Source organism: Indicator indicator, chromosome 10 (assembly GCF_027791375.1).
Source record: "Indicator indicator isolate 239-I01 chromosome 10, UM_Iind_1.1, whole genome shotgun sequence".
Taxonomy (NCBI): domain Eukaryota; kingdom Metazoa; phylum Chordata; class Aves; order Piciformes; family Indicatoridae; genus Indicator; species Indicator indicator.
In genome coordinates, this window is record NC_072019.1 from 13,021,850 (window position 1) to 13,027,849 (window position 6,000).

Sequence of the window (6,000 nt, forward strand, 5' to 3'; positions counted from 1 at the left end):
TACTTGGTGGGTGTTGCTTGTTAATGAGTTCAGGCTGGTGAATAACCTCCCAACTACACTGCATTTGGCAGCTGTGAAAGAATAACACTCTTGTCCTACTAACAGGCCTGATCACATAGGGCTTTTTATTTTGTATTTGTCTGTTTTGAATAGAATACTGTAAAGCTGTTTGCAGAAGATAAAGAGGCAGAACTTGGGCTTTAGAAGCTTTCCAGCAAGCATTTACTTAGTTGTACAAAGATGTTTTGGAATAAATTTGCCTTTTGTGGCTCCTAAGGGGCCTATCAGAAAGATGAGGAGAGACTCCTCAGCAGAGCCTCTTGTGGCAGCACAAGGGCTGGTGGGTTAAACTAAAAGAGGGAGATTTAGAGTAGAGAGAAAGAAGACATTTTTGACACTGAGGGTGGTGAGACCCTGGCCCAGGTTGCCCAGAGAGCTTGTAGATGTCCCACCCCTGGAAACATTCCAGGTGAGGTTGTTTGGGGCTCTGAGCAACCTGCTCTAGTTGCAGATGTCCCTAATGACTGCAGGGGAGTGGACTAGATGGCCTTTAAATGTCCCCTCCAGCCCAAACCATGCTAAGATTCTATGATTCTAAAAAAATCTAAGACAAGAAACAGTATACAGACTAAGTTCAGCTTTGCTGGAGCAATGAATAAAGCCTTTGGAGAGGAATGCTGAGAGCTGAGAGGATGAGGCAGGAATTTATGGGGAAATTTGGGCTGGAAATGAACAGAATAATTTGATGAGGATTCAGGGGAAAGGAAAAGGATTGGTGGGACAGGTGTGACTTCAAGGTGAAAGAGTTTTTTTTCTTTATCTCTGCTTTCTGCCCATGCAGCCTTATAATTCTGCATCCACTTGAGTCTCAGCACTCACTGCCTTGCTCATCCCAGGATCCTGAGAAAGGAGACATGCAAAATAAATAAATAAAAATGTATCAGGATGGGGAGTCAGCAGAGGGAAAATAAAGAAAACAGGATAAGATTGGTGGGAAACTGGAAAGAGTTTTCCACTTCTGTCAGCTCATGGGGCAGGGTATGGTGTCATCTCCTGGGGAGTTTATCCTGATGTATGCCCCTGATCTATTTTCCAGCAGTAACTGGGCTGGGTGGAGAGTTATGAGACAAAAAGACTAATTGTGTCAAACTGTATCCAAACAGTTAAAGGAACTGAACTTGTGAGTTCTGTGTTACGTATTCAAAGTAGGTTGGTTAGTACAAGAAGCAAATTCATTGCATGAAGTAATTTTGCTGACCTTCCAAGGAATGCTGACCTCCTTGGAATAGGTTGTTCAGAAAAGTGGTTGAGGCACCATCCCTAGAGATATTCAAGGTCAAACTTGATGGGGCCTTGAGCAACCTGACTAGTTGCATATGTCCCTGCTTGCTGCAGGGGGGGGTGGACAAGATGACCCTCGAGGATCCCTTCCAACCTGCTGCATTCTGTGATTCTGTGCAAATGAATTCAGCCTGTTAAATTTTAGCACATAAAACATCTGTGAACTCTGATACTTTAATTTTTTAAAAATTTAATTTATATGCTCCTTTAGCACTTCATTTTTGTTTTTCCTTTTGAAATGCAGAAAAAATACGACAAACCCCCTCAGTCTAAGCCTGTGAGATAACCTCCCTATGTGCCGGTTGCTCCTCATATGTAAGTAGTGAATAATGATATTGATTGGCAATTCAGAACATGTACAAATCATCGTTAGAACCATCACTTGTATTTTGTTGCTGAATTTTGAATCCAGGAGAAATGTTCTCACAGCAGGTACTTGGAAAACTCCCATAATGAACTCCCATGACACAGAGGAGATTGTTGCCAATAACACAAATAAATGTGTTGTACCATCCTGTGAGCATGAAATGGAATACAAAATATAACAACTGAAAGGCTGGGAATGGCTGCTCTTTGGTAGGCACTGGATATTTTACAACTGTGGGTCCTGAATCTATATCACGATTTTTTTATGCACAAACGTTGTCAATCTTGGTATGGAATTCTGATAAAATATTCAATTAACTAGAGAAAAGAGTAACTTGAAGGATTTGGGTTATTTTATTTTGCTCTAGGTGAAACATCTTTAGAGGACTGAAGAATGTCCCACAACATTTGTCCATGAATGGTGTTTCATGCAACTGTGCATCCCAGAAGTGGGGATAAAATCCAATAGCTTTAGAATCATAGAATCATAGAATCAATAAAGTTGGAAAAGACCTCAGACATCATCAGTCCAACCTATAAACGTGTTAACCATGTGAGGGAACAAATATTTGTGAATACAGAGACCTTTAGTTAAAGGAAGAGAAGGGGCTTGTTGGGAGAGCCATGTGAGCCTCAAGAGGTTGTAAACTCAATCTAGCAAACGTTATTTGTGCAGTCAGCTGTTTTCCTTACAGCTCCTCAGGGCTCACACTTTGCATGATGGTAGAGTTTAAAGGCTCTCATGGGTTCAAGTGGTTGGGTCCTTCAGGGTGAGGCATCACACAGCTGGGTTTCACTGCCACAGAGGTCTGCAAGGCTTTCACACTGTGCCCTGATTTTGCATCCTCACATGCCTTCCCGTCTCAATCCTTGTGTTATCATCACAAAGAAAACCCTAGCTCCAAACTTTGCATTAGGAACACATTCTCTCCAAACACAGACATAAACTGGCTTGAAATACGTGCTTAAAACAAAGCATTTTGAAATGAATATCTATTGCTGCAGAGAAGAATGCAAAGCAACTTTTGGACTAATTTGTCATCAACTATCTGAGGCGCTTAGGATTATGACTTGTGGCCTGCATGAAAAATGGAGTTGTTTCATGTAGTAAAGCTCAATTTTTTACTTCAAAGAGCACATAATTTGTAGCTGCTTTTCTGAATAATAGAATTTCACTTTATTCAATTATTTACATTTTATACTTAAGCTTACCATTTAGCTAGTAAATTATTTACTTACTCTGTTAATAGTTCCATTTATATCAGTTCTATGTCTATTTCTATTTCTATATTTCTATTTCTGTTTCTATATTTCTATTTCTATGCTTTTCATTCCAACTCTTCACATCAGAAGGGGGAGTGTGAAGTCCCCTGCTCCTTCCCTTACTCAGAGCACAACTAATTTTGAAGGCACTCTAGCTTGCTGAGAGCCTTGCCCTTTCACCTTCTGAATATTTCCAAGGCTGGAGATTCCACAACCTGCCTATGAAAGCAGGAGATACTTGCCCATGTCCTACATGTCCTCTTGGACCAGCTCTTCTAAAGAAGTCAGCACAGTACTAAGGAGGTCACTAAGTATGAAGAAGAGGTGCCCTGCACCAAGGAGGATTTCTTTTGATGGATAATACAGTACAGGGGAGATAAAGCAGCTAAATGCAATTTGTATTGCAGAATGAATCCCTCTATTGATGAATCAAGTGACCTGCCACATGCAAACTGTTTGTTTTCTGGGAGAGTCTATAAAATACTTGATGGAGGAATTTATTAAATCCTGCATTCATGAGGTCCAGTAGAGTAGTCTGAATCTTTCTCTGCTTTTTTCCAAGCAGAAATACTTCCCTTGGAAATGAGTCATTGTTCTTTCTAAGGTTCCTGTTCTCTCTTACCTTGTTTTTGCAGCCTGATCAAAGTTTTTGTATCTTTCATATCATGATGCTAATAAATTCAACTGCTCGTGCTGGAACCATTTCTCTATATAAGAAAAGCAGAGAGACTGATGTAATCTCACGGACTCCAAGAATGGAAGAATTATAGAATCATATAACTGTTGAGGTTGGAAGAGGCCTTTGAGATCATCAAGTCCAACTGCTTGCCTGGAATTCACAACCCCACCACTGCTGCTAAGCTGCTACCACTGAACTGTGTCCCTCAGCACCAAATCCCTATTATGAAATATGCATGCATGCAAAGTCTAAGCAACAGTATTTGAAGACCATGACTGTAACTGTACAAGAAAAATCTCTGGGTTTTGAACTTTCCTCCATGACTTTGAGGTCAGTTTCTGTGAGAGCTCCCAAAGCCAGAAGAATCATGGGATCCTAGAATGGTTAGGGTTGGAAGGGACCTTAAATATCATCCAGTTTCAACCCCCTTGCCATGGGCAGGGGCAGCTCTCAACTAAACTTAATTGCTCAAGACATCGTGCAACCTGGCCTTCAACAGCTACAGGGAGGGGGCATCCACAACCTTGCTGGGCAGTCTGTTCCAGAGTCTCACCACCTATGTACTGAAGAACTTCTTCCTAAGATCCAGTCTAACTCTACTTTCCCTCAGTTTCAAACCATTCCCTCTTGTCCTGTCTCTAGACAGCCTCATGAAAAGTCCCTCTGCAGCCTTCCTGTAGGATCCCTTCAGGTACTGGAAGGCAGCTCTAAGGTCTCCTCGAAGTCTTTTCTTCTCCAGGCTGAACAACCTCAGCTCCCTCAGCCTGTCCTCATAGCAGAAGTGCTCCAGCCCTTGGATCATCTTTGTGGCTTCCTCTGGACTTGCTTCAACAGCTCTGTGTCCTTCGTATGCTGGGGACACCAGAACTGGATGCAGTATTCAAGGTGGGGTCTCACAAGAGCACAGCAAAGGGGCAGAATCCCCACTGTTTTTTAATTTGATTCATTTATGTTGGAGTTGATACAGGAATGAAGCTACCTACTCTCCAATAGCTACAGCAACAAAATGCATGGACAGTAGTGGTCAGTTCTCCACTCTGCACTGGCTTTGTCCTGCTCAGTCTCTGAAGGACTGTTTTGATATTCGTTGCTCTTTACAGGATTAGCTCTGGTTGCTGGACTGATTTCAACTCTCTGAGGCTATGACAATTGCATTCCTTGGAAATAGATTATGGAATTTTCTGCTGTGAAAGACACAAAGGCTGCAGACTGCCTTGTTTTTGAGCTAAATATAGTATTATACCAAGCACAGGTTTTCTCCAATGCAGACATGAAGTTTCCAGAAAATTCAAACCACCCAAACTGCTCCATGCACCCCCATTCCTATTTTCATTATGATCAGTGAGCTGCTGCCTTAGCAGCTGTGTGGGTTTCACACAGCAGCTGAGAAGGTTTCTCAGCTCTCTTGCACTTTGCTTCGTCCACACTCTTTGCAGGAGTCATGATTTCTGAGGTAAGAGAAACCTCACCTACTGCCTCCTTTGGAGTAATGAAACCTAATTTAAGAGCTCTGTTAAAATTCTGACTGTTAGCCAGATGGCAGAAGTCTTCTAGTGCCAGGGAGGGTTTTTCATTATGAATAAAAATAATAGAATCATTTTGGTTGGAAAAGATCTTTAAGATCATTGAATCCAAGTCTTAACTCAGCCCTGCCAAATCACCACAAAACCATGTCCCTCAGCACCACATCTACACAGTGTTTAAAGCCCTGCAGGGATGAGGACTCCACCACTGTGGTGGGCAGCCTGTTCCAGGGCTTGACAGCCCTCAAGGAGAAGAATTTCTTCACTATATCCAACCTAAACCCCATCTGGTACAGCTTGAGGCCCCTTCCTTTTGTCCTGTCTCTAGTTCCTTGGGAGAAGAGACCAATCTCCACCTCACCCAATCTCCTTCCAGGAAGTTGTAGAGAACCAGAAGGTCTACCCTCAGCCTGCTTTTCTCCACTGAACAGCCCCAAGTCCCTCAGCTGCTCCTCACAAGACTAGTGATCTAGAACCTTCACCAGCTTTGTTGCCCTTCATTCTACCTGCTCCAGTGCTTCAATGTCCTTCTCGGAGTGAGGGCCCCAAAACTGAGCCTGGTACTCAAAGTGTGGCCTCACCACTGCTGACTCCAGTGGAACAATCACTGCCCTGGTCCTGATGGTCATGCTGCTTCTCATCTGGGCCAGGATGTTGGTGACCTTCTTGGTCACTTAGACACACACTTGCTCATTTCCAGCCATCTGTTAACAAGCACTTCCAGGTCCTTTTCCATCAGGCAGCTTTCCAACCACTCTGCCCTAGGCCAGGAGCATTCATGGGGTTGTTGTGACCCAAGTGCAGGACCTGGCACTTGGCCTTGTTGAA